This window comes from Dipodomys merriami, unplaced genomic scaffold (assembly GCF_024711535.1).
Source record: "Dipodomys merriami isolate MVZ:Mamm:240054 unplaced genomic scaffold, mDipMer1.0.p SCAF_2, whole genome shotgun sequence".
Classification (NCBI taxonomy): domain Eukaryota; kingdom Metazoa; phylum Chordata; class Mammalia; order Rodentia; family Heteromyidae; genus Dipodomys; species Dipodomys merriami.
This window is the reverse complement of record NW_027203381.1, coordinates 55,925,322-55,941,208: the sequence shown is the minus strand read 5'-3', so window position 1 is coordinate 55,941,208 and position 15,887 is coordinate 55,925,322. Positions and strand designations below refer to the sequence as shown.

General features: G+C 42.7%; 1 long non-coding RNA gene across 1 annotated transcript; it reads right to left on the bottom strand.

Moving 5' to 3' along the window:
* Nucleotides 1-5,826: 5,826 nt before the first annotated feature.
* Nucleotides 5,827-14,566, bottom strand: LOC138831629 (uncharacterized). Its single transcript, XR_011373405.1, has 3 exons — nt 14,454-14,566; nt 10,487-10,887; nt 5,827-6,615 (listed from the first exon to the last, which is right to left on the bottom strand). It is a non-coding gene; the product is annotated as an uncharacterized lncRNA (long non-coding RNA).
* Between the last annotated feature and the right edge of the window lie 1,321 nt (nt 14,567-15,887).

The window sequence follows — 15,887 nt, the reverse complement described above, 5'->3', positions numbered from 1 at the left end:
CTGTACATCACCTTTATAATAATTTTTAAAATACTAAAAAAGGTAAAATTTCAAAAGTTCTTGGAAAACAGCTTGTATAAGCTGGAGGAGGCAAGCACAGACACACAGAAGACAAAGAAGAGAGTGAAAATCAGTGTGAAGGGTTAACTATGAATGGAAATTTAGATAGTAAAGAAAATTGAGCTAACGGATCCAGCTCACAATAGCACAGCAATTGCCACCTTTTCATTTGTCACTGTGTTGGTGTGTATTTATTTTTAGCTCAATGCTATAGGAAATCCTCATATTCCCACTTCTCATCTTAAAGATGCTTACAGCTTTTTTTTTTCAGCTCCTTGAAGGCTGCGTCCCTACTCTTCATTAAAAACTGCTTTAAAGAAAAACCACCCCATTCACACTCAGACCCAAATAAATGATTTTTTTAAATGTGCAAGTTAGATCTAAATTATAAACACAGAGGAAAGCATATACAAGGTTATATGCAGATAGACACCAATATGCTAACTAAAGTATGATAAATACAGGAAGGATTATAATGGTGTAACTCATTTGAACAACTAACTTGCAGTTTAACAAAATGAATACCAGGAAGCTGAAACATTCGTTGTCAGGAGTCAGGGAAAGGTCAAAGGAAGGGAGGCAAACAAATGGCAAGAGTAAAAGTGAGCAAATGTAGTCATAAGACCCAATGCACATATGTGAAAATGGAACCAAATAACTTGAAGGGATGGGTAGGTTTGAGATAGAGCTGAGGAGAATGACAGAAGAGTTGACACTGATCAAGATGCATTGTACTCATAAAATGACATGCTGAATTGAAGCCTCTTTGTACAACTACTTAAGAGTCAATAAATTTTGAGTTCACCAGAATTGTTTGCATTTTGTACAAACCCAAACCTCAAAACCACAAAATTCCAATAAGTGAATTATCAGGAGAAAGACAGGAAGAGCACCTTCAGAACATTTCCAGCACCACTGAATGAACAGGTGAGTATCCCTCTACCCCCATCCCCAACTCACCCCCCCCCCTGCCTTCAGAGGGGGAATGGAAGACATTACAAACAGCTCTGGGCTGAAAACATATGTATATGGCATGTTTCCCGTTCCACCATAGACCAGACACAAAAGCTTAATAAGTTACCTTGCTATGTTCTACATCTTAACCTAGATGACTTTAAAGCTACTTCCAGCTGGAAGAAGATGAGAATCTGTGTTCCCAATATCCCCTCTCAGGAAGTTCCAGGAAGACTTTCCAAGAAGTTCCTGCTTCCACAGCAGTTCATAAAGGACTTCTTGGTAAATGCAGAAGGAAAGCCTTTATCTGTCCCCTGCTTCAGTCTTCTCCATGCTCCTCCTTCCTCAACCACCTCCAAACATGACAACTCTTTAGGGAGAGAATCATGGCTCCAAGAAAATTTGAGTCCCTTTTTTGTATGTATTGCTGCTCAGTTGTTTGACTTGCATTGGTTTTCTATTTTATCCATAAAACTAAACTCTATACTTCTGAGAGGTTGATCGTGGTCACCCTTGCTCAACGATTTACAATATTTTCCCAACTGTTGTTGGCCTATACTGGTGGCCATCAACTCAGCAACCAATTTCTCTTTTATCCACTTCCTGCCAGCCGTTCAATTTTGTTCCAATATCTTCTACCGAGACACAGACCTAAAAAGTCGGCATATCCCTCCATGGTGTGAATCAAGAGGAGCTTGACCCAACATGGTGGTTGCATTCCCCTTGCCAGTGACTGGTTTAGGATTGGGCTTAAGCTGAAATAGTCCACTGAGGCACAAGGATGAGTCTCACGACTCCATAGGGAAGAGTCTACTCACTTATAAAGGAGACAGAAACAAGCATATTTCTCATAGTCTTTGATCATTTTGTACTGAGAAGAGAAAAACCGGAGAATAAACCATCAACACCAAGAATGGAGGCACAAAAAATGAACAGAGCCTAAGTTCTGAAGCCACTGCCTCCAGTCATCTAGGAATTAACCTGCCTTTGAGCATGTTATATATGCTGATAAACTTTCCTAAGGCAGTGGAATTGTGGGATTCTGCTCCCTGCAGCTGAATGAATGCTAATATACACTTGCACAAAGTCTCAATGTTCTGGCTGTTTCATCTTCTCCCTCACTGCCCCTCTAGGCTCTAGTCACCACAGTACTTGCTAATAAAGCATCTCCTCTCTGGTAGAAGTTCATTTGATTTCTTGGAGAGACCCTACTATATAATGTCCCCTGCATGCCATGCATGTGGACATTTGCATGCCTGTCAGCCGCACTAGACTGTGAACTTCTTGAGGGCAGGAGCTCAAGGACCTGTTTCTCTTGTATGACTGTTCCTTGCCCATGGACTGGATTTGTGCGTACACACTCTGACACAGAGTCGTGTTCATGCAATCAATAGAAATAAAACAAATGATAAAACAAATGATAACTAGGCTGTACTGTATGGAAGCAGTGTAGGAATCTTTTCCTATGGTTTTGCTCCAATACAGAGAGATGCTAAAGCATCACGGGACTGTCTCGGCTGATCCATCTCAAGTTAGTGTAGGCTTATTCTTGAGCATGACTGAAACACTCAAAAGGAAACAGGAAATAAAGCTTTGGCCTGTATATCCAACCTCTGGATCAGTTTAACTTGAGCTCTCCTGTATTCTGACTGACATAGCCAGAATTAGGTATCATCTTCTACACCATACCCCCTCGGACTCCCTTTTCTGTCACACACACACACACACACACACACACACACACACACACACACACACACTCAGAGAAGAGTGGTTTGGCTTCTGTCTGCAAGTAAATGTAGCTTGTTCTGGAGGCTCTGATGAATAACAGTTTAAAAGTTTACATCTTCCTGGATATGAAACAAAAGACCACACCATGATGCATGATGCAGCTGTTGAGAAGGAGAACCAATACTCCTAGCAATTCCTCATTGAGGCCCGAAGCATACTTTTAGAAATGTACATCACGGTGTCTTCTGACAGGGATGAACAATTACACTGGGGCTGAGATGACTCATTTAAATAGCATCACTCAAGTATCCTAATCATCCTGCAATATAATCAAACTCCTGAAGGCTTTTAAAAGCCTTCTCAGACAAAAATTGTGACAAATGGAGTGTGAGGGGGTGTGTGTAAAGAGATTACGTTGGCTAGACAGGCAAGTATGGGCGTTGGAGTTAAGGTGAACAGAATGCTGGACAGCCACCAAAACTAATAGCCCTGATTAAGCTCCAAAAGCAAGTGGGAGAATGACCCTCTATTCTCCCTGGAGTTGTGCATAGAGCCCCACTATGTACTCACTGCCTGCTCAAAAGACACATGAATGCTAGAGAGCTATCATTCCGTCATCAAAATGTGCTGAGTGCTTCCCATGAGCCAGTCATGAGAAGATGGAATCCTTTCCCAAGGTCTTTAAAGTACCTTTCCCAAACTCATAAAAACAGGTGACAGGTTAAAAGAAAAGTCACCACTTAGTAGACAATGCACTCTGCCCGAAAATATCAAGCAAGGCCTCACAGGCCCAATATACAAAACACATTGAAAGAGTTGTAGACTCCACCGGGAGTACTCCAACCAAGTGTACCCTGGGCCTCTCACAGGAGGCTCAGAAGCAAGGCAATGTGTCCAAAGCTAGGAAGCTGGAGGAGTTTGGGGTAGGTGGGTTGGCAGCCTAGCTGGAGTCATGAGGGGCTTGAGCTTTCGCATGTAAGCTGTCTTACCTGTTTTCTCTCAATTTATACTCTGGGTGTATTCCTAACATCCCATCTATGCCTCTGAGTTCCAACAAAAGCACCTCCTCGTTGGCAAAACTTCTCCTCAGATTTTGCTGGAACATCCTCTGCATGCCACACGTGTCTGCCCTGTGTTGTAGACATTTGCATGCCTGTCAGCCGCATTAGACTGTGAGTTTCTTGAAGGAAGGGGCTTCTCTTACATCACCAGCCCTTACTCAGAAGGCTGGATTCATGAATCTACAAGCAATATCTGCTTAATGGATGAAACCTCTACCTCATCTGTCACTTCACCTGCCTCACGTGTCACCTCCCCCACCTCCTCTCTGTCTGGTTGCATCATGAGTCTGTGAAGCCTCTTCACATACCTTCAGATGAGAGTGCATTGGGGAAACTGTCAGTTCTCTACACCTCTTGATCATGACAGGCTGTGTCTCTTCTTCCAAAAGACCTAGACCCTGCTCCTGCCTCCAAGAAGCCCGTGACTCTGAAACCTTATAACTCGAAGCCACAAGAGAAACACCAAGTCAAGGAGATTCCTGGTGGGCAGAGAAGCCCTCACCAGGGTCCTGAGCTGCCTCACTGAGTCCCCAAGGGCCCACGGCCTGAAGCCAGCTCCACATCTGGCCACAACCCCATCTCTTCCACATCCAGTGCCCTCCCCCCACCACACACACTGCATTATCTTCCTCCAGGAGTCCAATTTTGTTTCATCACTGTAATCTTCATTTTCCAAGGAAAATGGCCAATTGTCTCAGGAGAGAAGCTTTGACTTTGGGTAGAACTGGTGCTAAGTCTCAGCTGGAGCAACCTGATGGCTTGTTGTGAGGACTTAGGACCGGAGGGAGGCTATTGCAGTGTGTCAAGACCTATGAAGCACCCACAAAGCCACAGTGCCAATGGCTAGGCATCAGCCTTGGGAATCGCCCATCACTCTACTCATTTCCAAGCCTCATATCTACTAGCCTGAGGCCCTCCATTCTCTCTCCTCCTGTTTCCTTCCCTTTCCTGTCCTTCACCCTTCAACAATAGTAATGAGCTCACTACACATCTGGGACAGCGCGAACGTCATGAAGGAGGTGATATGTGACAGAGACCTGAAAAGCAAACAGGATTTGGTTCTGTGGATCTGGCAGGAAAAAGGACATGTGAACAGGTGAAAGAGGTAGACAAATAGAAAACCGAATACCGGTAGAAAAGAAAAAAGCAGATATCTTGTTCATGGGGCAACTGTCAGTGGCTCCTGTGGCTATAGATTGTGGGGCCTATGACAAAGAGATGTTAGAGACTGAAATAGAGTCAGAGATGATTGCATAGGAATTGGGGAACTATAGGTTATGTGTGGGTATGTTTGTGTGTATGCAGGATGCATCAGCAAGGGAAAACACCAAGTCGTAAACTACTCCTGAGGAAAACCTGCATGCCACAAGAAGCCTACTGGACAGCAGTTCAGAAGCTCTGGGCTCCAAGTGCTGCAGTTAGTGAGGTGAATGATCTTTGTATGCTTAGGGATTGGGGAACCATAGGTTGTGTGTGTGTATGTTTGTGTGTACGTAGGATGCATCAGCAAGGGAAGACACCAAGTCATAAACTACTCCTGAGGAAAACCTGCACATCACACCTGCCTACTGGTCACCAGTTCAGAAGCTCTGGGCTCCAAGTTCTGCAGTTAATGAGGTGAATGATCTTTGTACTTCGGTTGACTCATCTGTAAAAGGAGACATTTGACCTTCATGTAAAGTCATCCAAATTCAAGCATCAACGTCACGTACTTTTTTGGTGTCTTCATTTCCTTCTTTTGTGAAATGGAAAAAAGTTTGCAATTTTTTCCTTTCTGGGCTCTGGTGAAATCACAGCACCAATACCTACTTTTTTTCCTTCCTGGGCTCTGGTGAAATCACAGCGCCAATAACTATATCAGGCATAAAGTATGGATTTTAAATGGTATCTCAAAAATCTTTATGGCCAACAGGCTCTGGTGTCTCACACCTGTAATCCTAGCTACTCAGGAGGCTGAGATCTGAGGATCACGGTTCAAAGCCAGCCTGGGCAGGAAAGTCTGTGAGATTCTTATCTCCAATCAACCACCAGAAAACCAGAAGTGGTGCTGTGGCTCAAGTGGTAAAAACTCTACCCTTGAGCTAAAGAGCTCAGAGACAGCACCCAAGCCCAGAGTTCAAGTCCCACCACCGACAAAAAAAATCTTTATGGCCAAACATTTCCATAGGCTCTTGTATTGTAGAAATAGCTATTTATCAATAAAGGTCTGCAAATCTGGGCACTGGTAGCAGCTCATACCTCTAATCCTAGCAACTCAGAGGTCTGAGATCTGAGGATCATGGGTCAAAGCCAGCTTGGACAGAAAAGTCTGTGGAGCTCTTGTCACCATTAAATCAATCTCTCTCTCTCTCTCTCTCTCTCTCTCTCTCTCTCTGTCACACACACACACACACACACACACACACACACACACACACACACACACACACACACACACACACACCAAAACAAAAACAAAACAAAAAAGCTGGAAGTGAAGCTGCCTGAGCAAAAAGTTCACACAGTACCGGGCCCTGAGTTCAAGCACCAAAAAGAAAGTTCTGGAATTCTAGTCTGAGATAGAGTGCAAAAAGCTGTTTCAGGCACAATTTTCCTATAAAGTGATTTGAATTGATAATGATCCTTTCCAGATACACATTGTCTTTGGAAGACATGGATGCACCGTTAAGAAGGTAGCTGTGTAACTAAGTCTTCAAAGCAACGAAATACAAGTCAACCTTTACTTTCTGACCAGACTGAATTGCAGTGAAGTGACTGTCACGGAGGGATGCAGCAGCCACCTGCTTTCCTGTGAGACTCATGGAAGGCTCTAGAAAACAAACACACAAAAAATCCATCAACAAGCGTTTGCCGATGTCCACAGGCCTCAAATGTTTCCCAGTTTTGTATGACAGATTACTTTGGTTCCCCTGCTAAAATCTAGTAGTTAAAAATTCAGACGTTTTCATAGCACTGGCTAATGAGGTCCTGCTTCATGTCGTAATGTCATAACGGAAGTTCCAGAAGTGTCTAGTCCTACTCCACCCTTCCCACACACCTCATAGTTAAGCTACCACTAGGAAAACGCTTGACACTGTGCAGTTGGGTTTCTGATTGTCTGCCTTACATGTAAAGATACCTTCTCTTCACCTTTGTTTCTCAGGATGGCCACCACCTACTGTGTAATCAGCCCCCACAACCCAAGCCAGAGTAGCACCAATGCCATGTTTTTGCCATTACTCCAACTTTCATAAAGCACTGAAGAAAAAATAAACAAACTCCTGAAATAAATGGATGAATGACCTGCAGCAGTCTTCCCCCTCCTCCCAATTTTGAGACTTCCACTCATATGTAATTCTATTACTTCCTGCCATGGTGATTTTATGAGCTCTCAAAACCTCAATGTGTGTTATAGGAACTGTCCTTACGTGTGTGTGTGTGTGTGTGTGTGTGTGTGTGTGTGTGTGTGTGTGTGTGTGTGTGTGTGTGTGTGTGTGTGTGTAGAGGGGAGGGGAGAGACTTGAGGAACTCAGGGCCTGGGCACTGTCCCTGAGCTTTATCTGCTCAAGGCTAATACTTTACCACTTGAGCCACAGCTCCACTTCTGGCTTGTTTGAGGTGGTTAATTGGAAATAAGCATTTCATGTCATTTCCTGCTTGGGCTGGCTTCAAACCAAGATCCTCAGATCTTAGCCTCCTGAGAGTAGGTAGGATTACAAGGCATCTGGCAGTTCCACTTTTAGTGGGAATGATCCCAGAAGATCATTGTCCCCAGCAGGCTGCCTGGGGCTCCATCACTGGCTCTGCCATCTGCTTTGTGCACTCATCTCCTCCTCCCTGCTAAGCCTCCCACAAGACCCATTTTCTAATGGAGCCAATAGGTTCAGGAAGGAGTTTCTCTATCATCAAAATCATCATGCAGGGAATGTGGCTTAGTGGTAGAGCGCTTGCCTAGCATGCATGAAGCCCTGGGTTCAATTCTTCAGTACCACATAAGTAGAGAAACCCCAAAGTAGTGCTATGGCTCAAGTGGTAGAGTGCTAGCCTTGAGCACAGAGAGGCCCAGGGACAGCGTCCAAGCCCTGAATTCAAGCCCTAGGATTGGCAAAAACCAAAAACCAAAAATCATCATGTGCTGATACATGCACCTTTTTTTGTGAATGGAAAGTATATGGGTTTGTTAAGTGTTTGCCTTTAGGAAGAAGGTCTGAAAGTTACTTAGGTAGAAGGAATATGGAGGCTTTTTTTTCTTCCTGGTCATGGGGCTTGAACTCTGGGCCTGGGGGCTGTCTCTGAGCTCTTAAATTCAAGGCCAGCACTCTACCACTTGAGCCACAGTGCCACTTCTGGCTTTTTCTGTTTATGTGGTGCTGAGGAATCGAACCCAGGGCCTCATATATGAGAGGCAAGCACTCTACAACTGAGCCACCTTCCCAGCCCCATATGGAGGCTTTCTAATCTCAAAGTGTCTATATTTTTACTATGGGCACACATGTCATATAATTCTCTGTGTGTGCGTGTGCATGTGTGCGAGTGTGTGTGTGTGTGTGTGTGTGTGTGTGTGTGTGTGTGTGTGTGTGTGTGTGTTCTGGGGCATAAACTCAGAGCCTGAGCACTGTTTCTGAGCTTTGGTGCTCAAGGCTAGTACTCTACCCACTGAGCCACAATTCCACTTCTGGTTTTTTGGTAGGTAATGGAAATGAGTGTTTCATGAACTTTCCTGCCTGGCTGGTTTCAAACTGTGATCCTCAGGTCTCAGCTTCCTGAGCAGCTAGGATTTCAGGCATGCGCCACTGCCACCCAGAATAATTCTTGAATAAAAAAATTGGGGTGGCCAAGTCATGTTCCTGTGGTTTATTATAGTTTATGAAAAGGGCCCAGTATTTGGTTTAAAACTCCAAATGATTTTAATACAGGTAGATTTGGGAGCTGTGGGGACAGAGGAAAAAGTGTATGTGTGTGTGTGTGTGTGTGTGTGTGTGTGTGTGTGTGTGTGTGTGTGTGTGTGTGTGGTTTTTAGATGGGAGTATACATGAGATTGTGGGTTGCAGTGTGGGACACAGGAACAGGATTTTGTATCACTCTGTAAAAAAGTTTCCCTGCCTTCTACTTCCAGAAGCTAGATCAAACTGAGGTCAGAGAGTTGTCTTTCCCAAGAAAGAGGCCAGAACAGGGCTTGCTCCCCACTGGAGGCCAGGCAATTCACAGAAAGGAACCACGAAGTCCATGTTCAAGTCCTGACTCCACCCATATGACTTTAAGCAGGTCTCTTTGCCTCCATTTCCACATGGAGACTCAGCTTAAGAGCATGGTGAGATGATTCCATACCCTGCTGTGTCCAGTGCACCCTTCTGTGATTGGTGTGAGAAGGGCACAGTGGAGTCATCAGCTAACGACACAAACAGAAAGGTGAGGAGCCAGGTCACATCTTCCCCCTATTCTATCACTCCATCCTGCCACTATTGGTTGGGATCTGTCTTCATATTTAGGGCACTTATTCATTAAGGAAGCCATCTGCATTCCAATTAAATTGTTGTTTGTCTCTTGCACAAGTCACAAGTCTTTGAGCACCACAAAGCATGCCAAAAGAGAAGAGTCTCCTGGTCTACAAAAGCTCATCCTGTTAGTGAAAACTGCCAAACCATAGGAGAACAAGCCAGAAACAACAGCAAAGGGTAAAAATTCCACTAGTAAAGACAGGTCTCCATTGTATTGGGCACTCTGATTTTCTAAAAGCTACCATCTTGCCCTCATATCCTTTCTCTGGGACCCATAAGATCTCAAACGTTCTTTAGAGAACACACACAGAGCTCAACTTTTGTTCTTTATTCTTTTGAATCTCTAAGTAGGCATATACGCTCGTGTGTCTACATTTCTTCCCTTCTAGAATTAATCAGTGGCCTCTTGTACCATTTTCTGAGCTGAAGTACTCCTATGAATACTCAAAGTTTCAGCCAAGGCATCTGCTTCTTCCACAGAGAAATTCACCCCAAACTGATTAGGCCAGCACTCACTTTCCCCTTAGTTTTGCCATTGAATGTTAAGATTCTTAGAGATGAGTCTTTTCCTTTACACTCTTAGGTTTCTGTGACCTGCCTGGCTTGGAGCAGTACAACACATGTCTTTTGAGCCAGACTCCTATTCCCCTCCAATCCAGCTGATATACTCCAAGGCCCCTGTAGAAAGCAGTCAGGTATGACAAGTCTCCACACTAGGTGGGTGGGGTGGAGAGAGAAGGCAGGCTTATCTCCAAAAGAAGGCTTTTTCTTTTTTTCAAACTAAAGAGTCTATAGGTATTTGAATAAGAAGAATTTGCTGTGTCCTAGATCTAAAATCCTAGACAACTTCACTCATTAGTAGCTTAGCCCTTTGTTCTTTATTAAAACTGCATAGAATAACCTTGGCTTGAGATTGCTACTATTAATAATGTGTGGTTCTTATCACATTCCATATTGTATTATACAGATAGAGTGCCAGCCCCAGGGAAAGCCGATAGAGAGAAGCCACGTAACTGTTGATAAGAGAGAGCCTTCCTTATGGTCCAGATCCCTCTGGGCATGTGGATAAACCACAACCAGCCAGGCCTAACTCTGTTTGTTCCCCCTTCCTCCCCCCCCCCCCCCACCTCACACAGTCAGCCAGTGAAGACACTCTGCCAGCACTGCTCACAGTCTTCCTACAGAACTGGCTTCCATCCGCACCTCAGCCAGCAGTTAGCCTTCAGAACAATCAGCAGATCTTTCAAACCACAGGGACATTATCCTGCCCACACAGTGCTGGGTTTTCAAAAGGCCATCTTCCCACAGTTCTACTTCAGTATTCACCAACCATCCCCATAAACAGGCCGTCATTGTCTCCTGTGTGCTTGTCCTCAATTCAGTGTCAACTACAATATAGCCACAGGGCTGTCCAAGGGGCCCATCACTCTGATTCCAACTCTGTTCTTCTAATGGTCGCATTTCATGACTCTGAACCATACAACATCCATAGTTCATTCAACTAACATATGTTGACTGTACACATCCTCCCAGAATAGTAACACCACCAGAGCCAGCAGTCCATGGAAGGAGCCAGGGGGGAAACCTTCTGGTCATTCTTCTACCTACAAAAAAATAAAAATAAAAAATAAATGGAGGGCTGAAACCAAGAAAGATCTAACTTTCTAACACAGCCTTTTATTCTTTCAGCAAAAACCATGCCCAATGACCCAAAATCTTTCTCCTTTCACATGCAAATTGCAGACATAAATGGACACAGACACAGACAGACAGACAAACACGCACGCATACACACACACACACACACACACACACACACACACACACACACACTGTGGAGAGTTTCTGAGGGGTGAATGATAGCATCATGGATGTTCAAGTTCAGCACCACTTCTTAACTATCCATCAGCAGGCCTTATCTTGCCAGAACACAGATGAAAAGGTCTAAGAGAGGGAGTGATCATCGAGATGGGAATGGCTTTTATTAAGAGAGTGTTTTCCCAGACCTTAACTAAACCTCCTCCACTTTTGTCCGTCAGGGCCGACAGTTGAGAGCAATATTAGAACAGGTAATTGCATGGATCACTCAACAGCTTTTGTCCCATGGCTGCCGAGAATTACAGTAAAACGGGCACAGGAAAACGGCATACTGGATTAAAGGCCAAAAAAAAAAAAAGCTTTCTCCAGTTTCTCCCCACTCACCAGCTGTTATGTTGGGCTATAGAGATAGAAGCAGCAACAATATCTGGGGGAAATCTAGCTTACCTGGGTCTGGGTTATTGGGAATTTTTTTCTTTCTCTCCTTTCTGCCTTCCCCCACCTTAAAGAATGATTAATCTTTGACATTAAAGAGAAACTTTTCAAAAAGCATTCTATCTCACCATAGCAACTAAGCTATTAACTCTATATGAATTTTTTTCTCCCATTTAAAGTGTATGAACACATATAAAGTTCAAACTTCTGTTGTCATATTTCTTTTTTCAGACTGACTATAAACCAACCAACTCAAAGCCTTTGATGTCATTTAGTTACAGGTCTCGACAGTTGCTTAAGTAAACAGTTTTCAGGACAGACACATTTTATGCACATTTGGTTGTAAATCACACCATGCAAAACACTGATGAACAGTTAGACTGGGGATTTGGAATCCACCACAGGTATGTGGGCATGGGATTAAGAAGGAAGAGACAGAGACTAACCTGGGACTTTGTACCTGGAACCAATTCTCCCAACACAAGTGTGACTGTCACCAGAAGATCCAGGTACCATGGCCTGACCCCCCAAATCCCAGTATCAAAAAACAAGAGGTGGTTTTGCAGGGCAAGGTCAAGTGGACATTGTGATGAGACCAACTCTCCAGAAAGAACAGAGACCAACACGAGGGAGACAGCGGCCATCAGAAGACAATAAGGCCACATCCTGGGGAGTTAAACACAGGGTTTCTCTACCACTTGAGGTATGCCTCCAGCCCCTTTGTTTTTATTTTGTTTCTGAGACAGAGTCTCAATAACCATTCCTTTTCAGAAGCTCGAGTTACAAGGTGTATGCCACCTGATCTGCCTTAACCTGGAATGATTTCTGGGAGACTCAGGGAAACAAAGGGCAGATGTGAGTTTAGCCTGCTCTACCATGACTCAGATAGAGGCCAAAGACACAACTATAGAAGAGTCACAGGGGCCAGTGCCAACTTCATGATACAAAGGTTAACAGTTTCACAGATCAAGAAAGTAAGATTTAGAGGGTTTAGGAAACTCAGTTCATGTGGTTAGTGTATAATACAGGAAAGAATCAATGTCAGCTTTGTCTCCCCCAAATCCTTACTCGTGACACTGAACTCCATATCTCTCCAGGCTTCAAGCATACTTTACTAGGGATATCAGGAGCTATAGGATAAACCCAGTTCCTCCCTGGGGTATCAAATTTATTCAAATATAGAACATTTGTAAGAGTGACAAGGGTTTAAGCAAAGTATTTCAAAGTATCCTTTTTCACATTACATTTGATAGCTATATTATTAAAGAGCTGACTGCAAAAGTTACATATATTGTTTTTGTTTATTTCATTGGAGTGCTGTCCTAGGGCTTGAACTAAGAACCTGGACACTGTCCCTGAGCTTTTTTGATCAAGGCTAGAGCTCTACCACTTGAGCTACAGCTCTACTTCCAGCTTAAGTTTAACTTCCAGTTAAATTAGTAGTATGAATCTCATGGACTTTCTTGCCTCAGCTGGCTTTGAACCATGATCCTCATATCTCTGACTTCTGAGGAGCTAAAGATTACAGGCATGAGCCACCAGCACCCAGCTATTTATATAATTTTTATAAGTTGTATTAGTATGATTCAGAATTCAACAAGACCAGTTGATATAAACTAAGGCATTTCGTTCTAACTTTTTCAAGTCCAACTCTTCTTTCTACTTTGAAATAATGCATTACATCTTTAAACATATTATTATTTATAAAATGGTGAGTACATATATAGTCATTTTTCCCTTTGGAAACACAAATGCCAGCTAGATCTGCTATTCTATTGCTTTATTTTTTCATTAAAAATGAAATCTTCTATTTATTAAAAAAAAAGAAAGACCCTCCCCCACGGTATAACCCTTGCTTTCACTGTATTTGATGTTGGTATAATTTGTGGAGGGGAAGGGAAAAAACAAATCATTTAAATAGGGATACAGGTGGACCCATTGCAACAATGAGATGTACAAACCTTTAAGTAGAAAAACAAACTTTACAACTTTGGTGGGGGGATGGAGATGGGAAGGGATGGGAAGGGGAAACAGAGGAGGAGGCTACAATGCTTGATAAGAAATGTACTCATTATCTTGCCCATGTAATTGTAACTCCTCTGTACAGTATTTTCACAATAAAAAAAAGAAAGAAAGAAATGCTTCATGTTTGTTTTATGTTAGCATTAGAGCTTGAACTCAGGACCTTGAGCTTTTATGCTCAAGGCCATACCTCCACTTCCAGCTTTTTGCTAGTTAATTGAAGATAAAGGTCTCATGGACATTCCCAACCAGGCTGGCTTCTAATCTTGCTCCTTAGATCCCAATTTCCTGAGTAACTAGGATTACAGGCATAAATCACCATCACCCTTCTGAAGTCTTTGCTGATAACAAACAATGCTATTGCAATGTCTCAATGACTTATCTTTTTCTGGGTCATCTTACACTTTGGGGAATTTGTACGTGAAATATGTCATTAAAAGTCTCAAAACAACACACTTTTCATTTACATAGCTCCTAACAAGTTTCTCTCCATAAAACTTGTCTCCATTGGCAGAATGTCATTTCTTAGTGTTAACTGTTTTGCATTTGCCAATCTGATAGGTAAAAAATGGAATCTTGCTGTCGTAATTTGTATTTCTCCTCTTACAAGGAAGTCAAGAAACTTTTCATGAGCTTAAGAAACCTATTTCTTATTTTTCATTGTCAGCGTATATTTTTTTTGCTCAGTTTTTTAAAAGGGTTTGAGATTTATTTCATTGACTTGTGTAGTGTTTTTGAGGGGAGAGAGGGAGAATAAAACCATCCCTTTGTCTGAGATGCTAAACTTCTCCAGACTGGAGAATTTTCCTTCCCTTGTAATTTTCCACAGAGAACACAGGCCCCACCATGGCAGCACCATGCACCATCTCACAGGGTTTCCCAGCCCAGTGCTGACCTTTCACCTCCTATATTCTGTTCAGACACCTGCCCAAGCTGTCTGCCATGGTCTCCTTCTGGTCTCCTCTCCCAGAACAGCAAAAGTGCTCATGGAGCTGTTTCCGATCCAGACTCCCTAAGAATGTGAGCACAGGGACAAGAGCAAGCTTGTGTGATCAACACCAAATCTCATTTCTGAAATCAACAGCTCAATTTCTCATCTACAAGACATTTCTAATATTATGTACAATGGCTTAATTAATAACAATAATAATTAACATGCACCAAACACTATGTGCCAAATACTAATCAAAGTTTTACATATATATGTGTGTGTTTTATATATCTAACATATAGATAGATAGATAGATAGATAGATAGATAGATAGATAGATAGATAGATAGATAGATAGATAGATAGATAGACAGATAGATAGACAGACAGATAGATATAGTATATATACATTTATATAAAATACACACACTAGGAATGTCTGGTAAATGTATTACTGTAATCACCAGCCCATTTTAGGGCTCCAGTGACAGAACAGGAAGCAGTATAGGACGGTTCACAATAAGAAGCCAGGATTCCGCTTGGCGCCATGGCTCACGCCTGTAATCCTAACTACTCAGGAGGCTAACATCTGGGGATTCTGGTTCAAAGCCAGCCCAGGCATTAAAGTCCCTGAGTCTCTTATCTCCAATAAACCACTCTGAAAACTGGAAGTGGCGCTGTGGCACAAGTGGTAGAGCACTAGCTTTGAGCTGAAGAGCTGAGGGACAGCGCCCAGGCCCAGAGTTCGAGCCCTATAGCCAACCAAAAAAAAAAGGCCAGGATTTACAACCACACTGTGGATACTATCTGTCATCTCCTCCCTAGCCTTGACCTTCTTTGAAGTTGAGCATGTGTTCCAGCCATCATGCAGTCAAAGCATGCACATTTACATAGACTACAAAACAGATTTCACTTACAGTAAAGGATTGGAGGCATGGCTCAGTTGGTAGAGCGCTAGCCAATGAGCCAAAATATCAGGTAACAAGTTTGAGTCCCTATCTCCTATGGAAGAAAGAAAGAAAGAAAGAAAGAAAGAAAGAAAGAAAGAAAGAAAGAAAGAAAGAAAGAAAGAAAGAAAGAAAGAAAGAAAGAAAGAAAGGAAGGAAGGAAGGAAGGAAGGAAGGAAAGAAAGGAAGGAAGGAAAGAAAGGAAAGAAAGGAAGAAAGAAAGAAAGAAAGAAAGAAAGAAAGAAAGAAAGAAAGAAAGAAGGAAAGAAAGAAGATATTATGAACATTATCCTAGTATTTGATGAATATGAGGTCCTATGGCATTTGTGTAAACCATAATATTGCTAATTAAACATTCAGGGCCTTAGCTTGCTTGCTTTGGACCAAAACCAAAGAGATTGTCCTTAAATATGAGGAACTACCCATCCACTCTAAAAAAAAAAAAAAAAAA